At 39.7% G+C, this 13,940-nt stretch overlaps 1 long non-coding RNA gene across 1 annotated transcript; it reads right to left on the reverse strand.

Annotated features, from left to right (window-relative positions):
- Positions 1-1,306: 1,306 nt before the first annotated feature.
- LOC131519915 (uncharacterized) lies at positions 1,307-13,735 on the reverse strand. The gene is made up of 2 exons (XR_009265873.1): positions 12,631-13,735; positions 1,307-4,148 (listed from the first exon to the last, which is right to left on the reverse strand). It is a non-coding gene; the product is annotated as an uncharacterized LOC131519915 (long non-coding RNA).
- Positions 13,736-13,940: the final 205 nt, after the last annotated feature.

The following is a 13,940-nucleotide window of genomic DNA, read 5'->3' on the forward strand; positions in this document are numbered from 1 at the left end:
AGAAGTGAGAGTCAGAGAAGGTGATATGATGACAGAAGTAGAGACTAATGTGACATGCTTTGGACTGGGAGAATACAGACAGCCAACAGAAGCTGGAAAAGACAAGGGAGTGCTTTCCTTCCTACGGCATCCAAGGGGAACCAGGGGCCTTGAAACCTTGACTTAAACTCAGTGACACTGTTGGCCTTCTGACCTCCAAAAGGAGGTCATTTGTGTTGTCTTAAGCCATTAAATTTGTGGTGATTTTTTACTGCAGCAATAGGAAACTAATAGAACACCCCCGTGAAATGTTTATCAAACCTGATGCACATCAGAATCATCTAGGCAGTCCGTTAAAAATATAGATCCTTGGATCCCATTCTGAGAAATTCTGACTCCCTCGGTCCGTGATGAGACACAGAACTCTAAACTTTTTAAGAAGCTTCTGGGATGATTATTATGCTGCAAACCAGAGTGTATGTCAGAAGAAGAGTGACTGGGGGAAACTGACTGCCTGCATTGGTTTTCTGGGGTCACCATATCAACTTACCACAAACTTGAAATCTTAAAACAGCAAAAATATATTCTTTCACAGTTCGGGAAATCAGAAGTCCGAAATCAGTTTCACTGAGCCAGAATCAATGTACCCACAGGGCTACATTTGCTGCAGAAGCTCTAAGAGAGAATCTGTTCCCTGCCTCTTCCACGTTCTGGCAGCTGCAGGCATTCCTGGACTCGGGGCCACAAGGCTCCAATCTCAGCCTCCGTGGTCACACTGCCTCCTCTCCTGGGCACACCAAATCTCTCTCCGCTTCTCTCCCATAAAGACACTGGTGATTGGAATTAGGACCCACCTGAATAATCCAGGGCAATCATCTCATCTCATGACCCTTAGTTTAGTCACCTTTGCAAAAATCCCTTTTCCTTATAAAGTAATACTTATGGGTTCCAGGATTTAAAACCTGGTATCTTTGGAGGGCCATTTTTCAGCAGACTTTCCAAAAAGACTAAAATCGTTTTATATTCAAATCCCCTTTTGACCCCTCACAAATTACAATTATGCTATTAAAAAACAACCAGTCTCACTGGAGTACTCTGATGATTAATGAGGTTGTGATAAGCAGGGAATTGGGGGATTAAAGGAAGAAGTAGGTCCTTAGGATTCCGTAGCATTTTCATTATGAGATTATACACCCCTTTTAAAACCTGGCTTCTCACAAGGCTGCTTCCAAGCATAAAAACATTGCCAACAAAGGAATCTTTATGAAAAGTTTCTATCACAGAGGAATTTACTACATGTGACCACACAAACAGATTACAAGAAATGTTTGTCGAGCAGTTATTTTATGCCAAAGCATATTTCAAATTTAAATAAATTCAAGATTCCGTGCCCCCCACCCCCCAGCGTTTTCACTCTAAGCAATCAAACAATTGAGACTCCTTGGTTCACTGACAAGAGCATCCTTGTCCTGTTTGGCTTTTTAAGGCATTCCCGGTAAATAATCCAGAAGAGAGGTTATCTGGAAGTCACAAAGAACACACACGGGAATTCAAACAATGGCCTAAGATGTATGTATAGTGTGTGGTGATGTGGCACAGAAATAAGTAACAGAAATTTTATTTTCAAAAAAAAGTCCTTACTTTTGGAAATGGCAAGTACTGATGCTAATATTTTTCCGGCATCCCTGTACAATAAGGCTTAAGGCCTTTCCTATCTTTTTCTTAAATGTACATTTTTGTATCCCATCCCCTAAAGGACATTTGTAGTTCCACATTCTTTCATTATATTATCTACTCAAAATCTAAATGACCGTCTCCCCTTTATTTATTTTTTTAATGTTTATTTATTTTTGAGAGACAAAGTGTGAGTGGGAGAAGGGCAGAGAGAGAGGGAGACACAGCAGACTCCAGGCTCTGAGCTGTCAGCACAGAGCCCAACACGGGGCTTGAACCCAAGAACTGTGAGATCATGACATGAGCCAAAGTTGGACACTTAACTGACTGAGCCACCCAGGCACCCCAATAACCATCCCCTTAAAATAATCCATGCCGTGGCTTTCACAACCTAATTTCCACTTTAGCAGGTCATTATTCCACCCTTTGAATAGCTTTGGGAAAAAAAATGAAAACTTTCTAATTCATTCCACACTTTTCTTGCCTACAAGGTATTTTTCACTTATTTGAATTCCCTTAGTAGTACTGGCTCCAAATTGTGCTGTCAGTGTTCTGGGCTATCTGCCAGCCTATGTCCCTTAAAATTCTCAGAGCAATAGTGTTGGCTAATAACCAACCAATAGTCTAATAAATAATATGCATGATAGCTAATAGTGTTAGCTAATAAGCAACTAATTGTAGTGCTAAGAACCACTTCATCAGAACCACCCAGGAAGCTTGCTAAAATGCAGATTCCAAAGCCTTACCTCAGACCTATGAAATATAATTTCTGAGATAATAATTCAGGAATTTGTACTTTTTGCAAACACAATGGAACCACTAGTAAATTAAAATCCAATCCAATCTAACACTTGGGAATACCCACTTGGCACATTCTCTTCTCCTTATACCCAAGTTTTGATGGCTGAATCGCACTTCTGTGGAAATAAAGTAGTTTTGGTTAGTGTCGCAAAGCATCATCCACACGTAATTCAGGAACCTGTTGTACTTTGTACCTTGTTGTACCCTTAAATGCTCACTCCATTTTTACGTTCTTAAATTCCTATCCAATTTTATTCTTCCTTTTTCAATCAGCATAACTCCATCATTTCCTGGAGAAATCCGCCCTTATTTACTCCTCATTTTCAGTGCCCGGTTCCATTTTCTAGAGACTTCACCATAGTGCCCTTATCCCAGTCCACACACAGGAGGGTGGGTAGACAATGAAAAATCAAATATCTACAAGATATATTATTTGGAAAAGTGTTTGTTGTTGTTGTTGTATTTTGTTTTGTTTTGTTTACAAATGGAGCAAGAGAAGGTAGCAATTAATCTACTGTGAACATATTTGGGACCGCAAATTTACCAGCAGGACCTAATTTCCCCTTGGTTAGCATAATAGAGACCAAAGACAAGAGGATTATTCTTAGAGGGAGAAAAATCTAGTTCTGTGTTCTGTGACACAGGGAACTTCACTCTTAACTATCTAGAGATTTTTAGTCGCTATAACAACATGAGTGCAATTTAATCTTGTTCAATTTTTCTGTGGATAAACATTTTTTCCAAAAGGACGTTAACTTATCCAACACAGACACAACTCCTCACAAAATGCCAGTGACAGGAGCAATTACCATCCATGCTCTTTGCACTAAAATAGTGGAACCTCGTGGGCAGGACACTGAGAATGAAAACCTGGTTGTAACTGGGACAGAGAACACATTTTGCTTCACACAAAGTGAAACTCCTACATTCAAACTGTCTTGTTAAAGTGCTTCACGGCAGAGTGTTGTTGGCCAATTTACATGGCATTTGGATTTGAAGTTATATGCCATTTGGGGAAGATTACTATAATTAGAAAAATGGCCTAATTACTTTTCTGGCAACAGTGAAGAAAGAGAACAGACTTTTCGGCTTATGGAGACAAGTCCTTGAGAAACCTCAAAAGGTTTTGGGATCCTGTTTGACAGGAAAGAATATCTCATCTGAACTTCTTGGATCTGTTAAAAACCAAGCTTTTTTTTTTTTTTTTGAAAAGCCAAACCACAAGACAGGGAGAAAGAAAGAAAACACACACACACACACACACACACACACACACACACACACAGAAAGCAAGAAAAATACTCCTTCCTATTGGATTTTGAAACAGAGATGACAGGGACAGTCTTTTTCGCTGTGCTGCAAGCTTCATCTGCCAGTCCTTGTAAGAAGCACAAACAGGAAATGATGGGCATGAGAGGGAAAAGTGTGGATTCTCAATGACAACACTTGGAAGATGGTTTCACATGAACATCGTTTGATGGTTTTGTCTGCTTCAACAGCAAAGAACATAACGTTACAACTTCAGTGGTTCAAAGAGAAGCTTCTATTATTTGAGTCATCAAGTTAACACTTATGATAGAAAAGGCAAAGTCATACTAAGTTCCTCCTTTTCTGTGCTGAGAGAGGGAGACAAGGCTGCACTGAACTGAACACCCATTCTCCTGGCCTCCGTCTTACAGGACGCTGCCTTTCGCCTGAGGAAAAGTAGAACAGTGAGAGCTTTGTTAGAGGAAAATGACCCAAGGCTTTTGCTATTTAGACTCTATTTCCTGAACTCAGCAATTGGAAAACCTGCACTCGATCAACCATGTCTTCACAAAAATACAATTTAAAACTGTCATGAATTTTTTTTTTAATGTAAGGGTAAAATCAGGATAGTGAAATAACTTCAAAACGTGCATTTTGAGGGGAGAGAGGCGAGAGTGGTGTCTGGGGAGAAGCATAAAGGGTTATTAAATGGTGACTGTTTTCAAGTCATGAGCTGTCTAATGAAAATGTTCCCTTGGTCAACGTGGCTCTTGTTATACTGTTTCCTATCATTACTATCATCCCCAAAGTTCCCCCACCCCACTTCCAAGGCACTTTATCTGACACAGAAAGGGGAAGCTGATTTCAGGATGTGTTAAAAGTGAAGGGGCAGCCCCATCCGTCCTTCACCTGTCTTAGAAGAGTCCCCATAGAAAGGCCCCTTTAATCTAGAATCTCAGAGTTTGTTTTTCTTCAACAGCCTAAACGGAAAATGGAAATACATATAAAAATACTGCCCCCTCCTATAGTGGTTTTGGATCTTGTCCAATTTCAGCCTGGCCTTTAAAGATCATCTGTTGAGGGGCGCCTGGGTGGCTTGGTCGGTTAAGCGTCCGACTTCGGCTCAGGTCATGATCTCACGGTCAGTGAGTTCGAGCCCCGCGCCGGGCTCTGGGCTGACTGCTCAGAGCCTGGAGCCTGTTTCAGATTCTGTGTCTCCCTCTCTCTCTGCCCCTCCCCTGTTCATGCTCTGTCTCTCTCTGTCTCAAAAATAAATAAACGTTGAAAAAAAAATTTTTTTTTAAATAAAATAAAATAAAAAAAAAATAAAGATCATCTGTCGAATTGTTTCTTACTTGATGATAAGTTCATACAAGTGAGCATTTTAAAAAGCATGTGTATTGTTCCAACAAAGTTCTCATTAATTTTATCTTCTGGAAAAAAGGATTTGGTGTATGGTATTGCAGCAGTAACCAAGTAAATCTGGTGTTCTTTTGACAATAATCCATTCCTTTGGAAGAAAGGGAAAATCTACCATTACACAACCTAGGTTAATCTTTGGTGTGTATTATGTTAACTATTGGAAATACAACCCTTTAATGTAAGGTATATAACAGCACATGGGTTCTTTATAAAGACACAGATTAAGAATTCTTTTCAATGAGAGGAATATAGGTCTTTTTAATTAAGCTGCTCTGAACAGAGATGGATCAAGAATTCATCTTGGGTCAAGAATTCTAAAACCAAATTCTTATGGATTGAATTAGGTCTCTTCAAAATCCATATGTTGAAGCCCTAACCCTGGTACCTCAAAATGTGACCGTATTTGTATTTGACAGATCTTTAAAAAGGTAATTAAGTTGAAATTAGGCCATTAGAGTAGGCTCTAATACAATCTTTTAAGAGGAGTTTCATTTTTTAATAAAAAAAATTTAATGTTTATTCTTGAGAGAGAGAGAGACAGAGTGTGAGCAGGGGAGGGGCAGAGAGAGAGGGAGACACAGAATCCAAAGCAGGCTCCAGGCTCTGAGCTGTCAGCACAGAGCCCAACATAGGGCTCGAACTCATGAACCGCAAGATCATGACCTGAACCGAAGTCAGATACTTAACCAACTGAGCCACCGAGGAGCCCCAAGAGGAAATTTAAACACACAGAGACATGAGGGATGTACACCACAGAGGAAAGACACATGAGGATATGGCAAAAACGTGGCCATCTACAAGCCAAGGAGAGTGGCCTCAATGAGAGAGCAACCCCACCGGCACCTTGATCTTGGACTCCTAACCTCCAGAACTGTGAGAAAACACATTTCTGTTGTTTCCACCACCTAGTCTATGGTTATTTTGCTATGGTAGTCTAAGCAGACTAAGACACAAACCATCAAGTAAAAGCCGTAATCTCAAAGCCAGACCCTGGTAGTAGACTGGAGTTGATAACACAAAGAGCTAGTATAAAACAGACAGCAGGAGTAACATCAGGAACACAGGAGAAGAGAGTCAGGCTGCCAAGTGACAGCAAGAGGCAAAAGAAGTAAACATCTTGACTTCCAAGGTATGAAGTGTAAGGTAGGGAGATACAGCTTTTTCCTCTATCAGATGAGGATTCTGTTAAATGCAGTGCTAAAATGTATCAGATTGATTCTGTGATAGAAGGGAGAAGAGCCCCCCAGGCTTGGATTTCATGAGATGTTGGTAAAGCGAGATCTTTTGGTACTGGGAGAGAATTAGGCAAAAGAGGACACAAGTTCTCATTAAGGCATCACTAGAGAAATCTCAATTGTTACAGCAGGGATCAAAGCTGATAGAATTATCCCAGGGAGAGGAGGGGGGAGAGAGACAGGGAGAGGGAGAGGGAGAGGGAGAGAGACAGAGAGACAGAGAGAGAGACAGAGAGAGAAACCAGGGAAGTAAGTGAAATACAAACCTGGTTAGACTAAGAAAGTTCCCAGATTTTTTTTTTCTGTATCAGGAAGGAGAGCACTTGGTGATTAAGTTGATTAATATTATACTTTCTCACTCCTGAGTCTGTGAAATTTCTTTCATCTACACAATATCTGAAACCTCTTCTCAGAGGTATATTTAAGTATGTAATGTAAAATATTTTATTTTTATCTCTTTTCCATTTGACTATGTCTGTATTGCTTACTCCCCAGGCTCATTATTTTATTCTTTACCATGTGGACTATTTTTTTAAAAATGCCAAACTCACTACTTCTCTAAGAATCACAATTTTGAAGCTTGAGGGCTTTTGTTACTGTGCTGTTTTATTTACAACCCTCTCTCAACATTTGGGAATTATAGTAACATGGAATAAGTGCAAATAAGAAGCTTTTGTAATATCACTAATAAATTCTAATATTTACTAAAATAAATATTTTTCCCTTTGTAGTTTAATGCTCCCCCCTCTTTTTTTTTTTTTTACCAACTACACAGGCAGAATAAAATACTAACATAGGAGGGCACAGGAGGGCATAACTCACCCCATTTTCAATATTTCAGTTAATAAGTATTACAGAATTAGGCCCAGATTCCCTAGCTTGAAATTCAATGTCCTTCACAATTTGAATCATTGAATCATCCATTTGCTAATGCACACTGAGGTCCTATTATGTGTCAGGTTCTTTCTGCTATTCCCTAGAAAATTCCAGCCAGACTGGTCAACTCCATTGGTTAGAAAAAAACCACATATATTCCCTTCTCCATGTTTTCTTCACACCCTCACCTGTCTAGAATGCCCTCCTTCTCCCTTCTGTTTAATTTCTTCTATTCTTTCAAGGCACAAGTCAAAACTTTTCTCTTCCATGAACCCACTGAGAACTTGCCCAAGCAGAAGCTACTCATTGTCAGAACGATCACTGAGGCTGCAAGTACTGAGAAGGAATGTTTCCTATTCCCTTCTTTGTAACAGAAAAGATGTACTTTGTCAAATAATGTCTAGTTCTTTGAATCATGAGAACTATAAACTAATAAATTAAGGTTTTAGCAGGGAGTTTTTTCAGCCTAAGCAAAGTATCATAGTTTAGGAATAACTATAATCCAAAGACCTAAGTCAAGTAGAGGGCAGTACCAAAGAATATAGAGGAATGTGAAGATTAAGGATAGTCTCCCAGGATTACAGGAACCAGAGTTCACTCTCTGGAAGAAAGGAACAATAAAAGGGGAAGAAATGGGATATTGAGAGCAGTGATGAGCTTTAAGGTCTCAATTCTGCTAAAGACATCATATAACTTTATGTCCCCATAAAGATATCTTTACTATACTTCCCTAAGACACATTCAATCAGCCCAGGGAGTTACCATATCAAGTGGATGCCTATAGGCCCAGGATCAAACTTTCATATACATGTCTGATGCAGGCAAGAGCTGAGAAAGCTTAAGGAAGGAATAGATCAATTCTAAATGGGGACAAAGAAAAGGCTTCCCTGAAGAAATCGTATTCAAGTTTGAGAATCCTACTTGATTGGGCGAAACTCAATTTTGAGAGCCCTATTTTCACGTTAGCAGTGTGAGATTCCTTGAGGAGGCCGAATAACCATCAGTGGTAGAGGGAAAATATGAGTGTCATATTAACTTATCTTGATGCCTAATCCTTCTGAAATTAAAAACTCAGAAAGGCACCCATAGCCAGGTCTATTAAAAATAAAGCCTCAGTGACTCACTAATAGTTTCATTCCACTTATTTTGGAAAGTCAATTTTAACAGAAATATTACAAGACAAATATTAAGAGATGGCTTCAGGGCAGCCGGCCTCAGAAATCTGAATCTGCCACTCTCAATACATCAGACATGGCGACTGTTATTCCAACGCAGCCACAGACTTTTTTCACCAGTTATGCTCTGTACTGTCATGGGTCATTGAGTGCAATAGGACACCATGGACGTGTGCATGTGCGCGAGTGTGTGTGCACGTGCACTGGTATGAGATTTGAATCAGAATGCGAACACAATGAACTTCATATGATAGTCCTGAGAAAAGGTAACAAGTCTAACAAAGAACAGTCCTATTCTTCGTTCCTTAGGAGTGTACTGTAACTGTTAAATGACACAGGGATCCAGATGAGCCAGCTCCTGAAACCAAATACACATATTTGGAATTGTTTTTCACAGTCTCCATGCCTACTCCTGGGGTTGCCGAGTCTTCTCAGAACCCTGTTTTCACACACATGAGGGAGGAAAACCACACCACACACAGACTCCAAAATTTACACTGGCTCCTTGTTCAGTTAAGGATCCTTCTTAAATTGCTTTCCTGGTTGTTTTGAATTTTCTTCCTGAACTTCCTCCAGGTCCCTGGGACGCCTTCACCTTTGTCAGCTCCTTCTTCACTCTATGCCTTCAATATCAACCATCAAGACCTGGAGAGCCCTGGTTTCCTGTTCTACCAATAAATCCCTGTCAGTTGAGGCAAGTGCCTGGAGAGACAGAGAACTCCCCTTACTGTCATTTTTTTCCAGCCCCATTCTTCCTGCATGAACCAACTAAATACTCTTCTCCCAAGAGGTTTTTGTAACATCCCTGCTCCAGATCCATTTGTAAGATTAAGTCCAAATTCATCAGCTACATATAATGGACCCTCCACAATCTGGCACCTACACCTTATCTACTGCAATTGCTTTTCAGCCTTGAGGCCAATTAGAATCATCTATTGTCCATTCTTTACACAACCATGAGTTTCCCCAATCCTGTTCTTCTGTTCATGCTATTCTAACTGCGGCAACATCTTTCCACTTTCTCTTCACTCAACTAAAGCACAGTTGATTCCAATTATTTGCCGTAGTTATGTTCTATAAAATCACCATGCACACTGAAGGAAGCAATACTGAACCACTGCTCTTAGGAGGAATACAGGGTTAGGTTCCTGTGAGCCTCCGGTCACATTTTTGTCAATCAATCAATACTTAACCTTGTCTGCTTAAAGACACCTTATTTAACATACATTGTTGATTCATTAACATTGAACTCATGGCCAACACCACTATATAACCCATGCCTTAATGAAACTTATGTAACACACATATATTCTCCATAAGGCACATCACAACCTTCCTGCATTCAGGAACACTAGATAGCACTTCAACGCTGCACTTGAGAGCCATTTTTAAAGAGCAAAAGCACCAGCTAAATCGACCGCGAAAAGGACACTTGTTTACAGTGTGAGAGCTGAAGCAAGAAGGCAGAATGTTGCCTTGTTCGACCTCAGCTGGGAACATGCGTGCGTTGGGGGAGCCAAATGTTCAACCACTCTGCTCCTGTCCGTAAATGACTGCAAAAGTGCCACAAGTACCGATTTGGGGGATACAAATAAATTCTAGCAAATAGGTGAATTCTCAATTATGGAATCCAAGAATAACGAGGATTAAATGTATTACCTATTCATCAAGGAAGCCAGAGAGTAGCAGAATTGGTCCTAGACTTTAAGTGGAAAACCTGGGTGTGAGGACTCCTTTCTACCTGGGCAAGTGGTAGCCACGTTTTTGTCTCTCAAGGCCTCAGCTTCCTTAGCTTTAAAATGGCAGTAATAATGTGACACTGAGAAGATGAAGTACGTAAAATCCACCTGTTTCAATAAAGCACTATATATTAATGAGAGGTGGTATGGTACTCCTATCCTCCACAAAAACTTTCTGATTATTCTAGCCCGTCCAATCTGTCTTCCCTGAATTCAGGGTGCTTATTATTTAAAATGCTTACTGTCATTGGACACAGCCTTTTTCATATTTTGTGCTTCCTCAATTCATTAGATTATTTCACTTGTAACATTTCAAATAGAAGATAAGCTTCTGGAGGGCAAAGAACTCTTTTCCTTTTTTTTTTCTTTTTTTTTCTTTTTGTTAATTTTTTACCGTTTATTATTATTTTTTTAAATATATGAAATTTATTGTCAAAGTGGTTTCCATACCAACACCCAGTGCTCATCCCAAAAGATGCCCTCTTCAATACCCATCATCCACCCCCCATCAGCCCTCAGTTTGTTCTCATTTTTTAAGAGTCTCTTATGAACCAAAGCATAGGAGGGCAAAGAACTCTTAACTGCTTCTCTGTCTCGTTCATCCACACCTGGAGCATTCATAAATGAATGCATGAACGCAAAGCTCACATAGATCATTCCACAGACATCTGTAGGATCCTGACCGTAGGGGTATGGTTTACACATCAGCAGGCATCTTCATGATACCAGGTTAGGGCTCTTAGCATCTGACGGGCAAGCAGTCCGACCAGCAAACTTTTGAGACCTGTTTGCAAAAGAGCTTATCTCTCCCTGTTGATAAACTACCTGGCACTGAACCAAAGCCACTTACATACAAGTTAAGAAAGTTCAGTTACTTTCTGATAGCTCTATGCTTCTGGCTTTGGACGGAGACTAGCCTCAAGCATGCTAAGCCTGGAAGAGCAAATCTTCCCACAGGGCATGTGATCTGCAAACACAACAGAGATTTTTACCCGCCATGAAATTGCTATTTTTTCGGTTGCTGTTTTTTCGGGGTTTTTTTTCCCAGATATACAAGGTTTATAAAATGGTCTCTGATTTAGACTAACGTTTGCATGTTGATTAGAACCCAATAGCCAAACATTCTGATATTCTCCCCTTTTCTAATAACCTAAGCTATTTTCATCCACTTCCAATACCGATTCATAGCAGCCCACAGTTTCACATGATCCCATGTTGGGACTAACTGGAGAGAAGAAAAAAAAGGGACAATATTCAAAGGAAAGCTATCTGTCTGATATAACAGGACAGAACCATATCACACGGGTAGCTTGTGATGTGCTGTTAGCTGCTGGTCTATCCTTATACTTTCTTAGTGATTTACTCAAGGGGCTCTGCTTTGTTTCACTTGCAAACTATTTTAACATTGCTGTGGGTAAACAGAGTGTCACCAGATTTCCCGTCTTCCCTGGGTCATTTTTCCTGGTTATATAAATGTTTGTCTTAATCCTACTTCTTCCTCAGCACTTTTCAAAATGTTTTTCTATGCTTCTAGTCTGCACAGGGTCAGTGTGCTAATTACCAAATGAGACGAAGATGGAAAAGACTCCGTATTCGGGGCCAAATATCTAGGCTACAAGTCTTCAGGCACCATCATGTTTTTTATAACATTTGTTAGTTATCCATCCAGGCACCCTTCACCCTCCCATGTTGTTTCGTATTATTAACTGACAGCTCCAAATGGGCTCTGAGCAGAAAAACTCCATGTGAAGGATCCAGTAATGGCTGTTTCTGTTCTTGTGGTTTTCAGAAGTGGGAAAGACAATATAGTCAGGTATGATTTATCAGCATGTTTTCTTCAGCCCCAAATTTGTATACGAGGGAGAGAATTCTCGGTTAAATGTGAATGCTCTACAGCTTTCCCACCATCCGAACTGTGTTGTATTTGGCAAATGGTTTTCTGGAAGGGGAACAACACGTTAAGCTCTGGCCATGACATAGTTTGTGATAAGCTTAACTGAATTCAAGAAGGAGCAAATGATGCCAACTGTTCTTACACTCTTAAAATTTCTCATGCACGGAGTGGGGGAGAAAGTTCAAACAAAGCTTGCATGTTTCAAAAGCAATCTGATACACAAACCCAATTAATTAATCCTGATACTATTCTGAAGTGGTTTTAAAATTATAAACAATCCTCTGATCATGTCCAGAGAGAAATATTTAGACTAAAATATTAACGATTGAAACAGGATAAAAATATGCTATTAAGTTGTGTCCTTTAAATACTTCCTGTTCAACCCCAAAGTGAACAGAAAAATAGAGCATTTTTGCTATAAACTAACATAGCTGAAATAATCACAGGCATTAAGTTTTCTGTTTCTTTATGGGAACTGCTTATAATTATAAGCCTCCCAGCAGAAGAGTATTTCTACTAAAACTGTTGAATGGTAGAGACTAAAAATTCTATCACCTAAAGTTGAGCAGCTTCCAAATTTTACTCACCTAAGCCCGGCATACCTTTTGCTGAGGGGAATCATTCTAGCCATAAAGAGATAATTCATTCACGAGCAACCAGCCAATACATTCCATTTTATCTATGGAGAGGCTGACACATGAGCTCAAGTTCTGTACGTGGTGAAAAGAAGAAATACTTGGAGAAACTTTTCAGAGATACAGCAGTGACATTTCCAATGATTTTAGAGTATCTTAGAGGTAAGGACAAATACCAAGAGAATGGCACAGGACAGCCTATATAAATTATTCTTTCATTTAGCACTATGATCATGGTACTTGTTATGTCATAAAGAAACTCTCTTAGGGGCACCTGGGTGGCTCAGTCAGTTAAGCATCCAACTTCAGCTCAGGTCATGATCTCACAGTTCGTGGGTTTGAGCCCCTCACCGAGCTCTGTGCTGACAGCTCAGAGCCTGGAGCCTGCTTGATTCTGTGTCTCCCTTTCTCTGCTCCTCCTGCATTCATGCTTTTCCTCTGTCTCTCAAAAATAAAGTAAAAAAAATTTTAGAAACTCTCTTAGATGTAGGTAAGGAGACAGATGCTAATTCAAACAGGACTTCAGAGGTTCAATAAAGGCCTCTGCTTGTCCTCTGGTCTGCCTCTTATGCCCAAAGAGTATCTTTACAATGAAATTGTAAGGCAGGCAGCTAAAGCGAGAATGAGGACAGGATACCTTTGAGAATCATAAAAATTATAAACTTGTTTCCTATAAAAATGATTATATGCACAATTTCACAGGTGTGAAGGAGTTTTTGAGCTTCATGAAACTCATCTGCAGAATTATAACGATTTATGGACCGCATATTAAGAATCCCAGAAATAAAGGGCATTTTCTCCTAGTAATGAGCTAATGTCATCTAACAAAGTAACTTCAAACGGTTTGAATCATTAACACTCACAGATTTATTCTCCTTCAGTAAATTCTTACTCATCACCTACCCTCATACAAGGCACTATACAAAATGCTCTATACCCCTAGGTGGTCTCAGCAGAACCTTACAATTTAAGACCAGGTTTGGATAAGGGGCAGCATTTCCCTTTATAATAGTATTATTGCAACCAAAGTGTTTTGTTCATTACTGTTGTTCTGCTCAAGTTTAACTTTTTATATTTATTTTTCAAAGAAAGATTTCTGAAGGCTTAGAAAACATGTTAACTTTTATAATTTTTTAATGTGTATTTATTTATTTATTTATTTATTTATTGAGAGAGAGAGACAGCGTAAGCAAGCATGAGCGGGGGAGGGGCAGAGAGAAAGGGAAAGAGAGAATCCCAAGCAGGCTCTACCCTGTCAGCAC

Source organism: Neofelis nebulosa, chromosome 8 (genome assembly GCF_028018385.1).
Source record: "Neofelis nebulosa isolate mNeoNeb1 chromosome 8, mNeoNeb1.pri, whole genome shotgun sequence".
In the NCBI taxonomy this organism is placed as follows: Eukaryota; Metazoa; Chordata; class Mammalia; order Carnivora; family Felidae; genus Neofelis; species Neofelis nebulosa.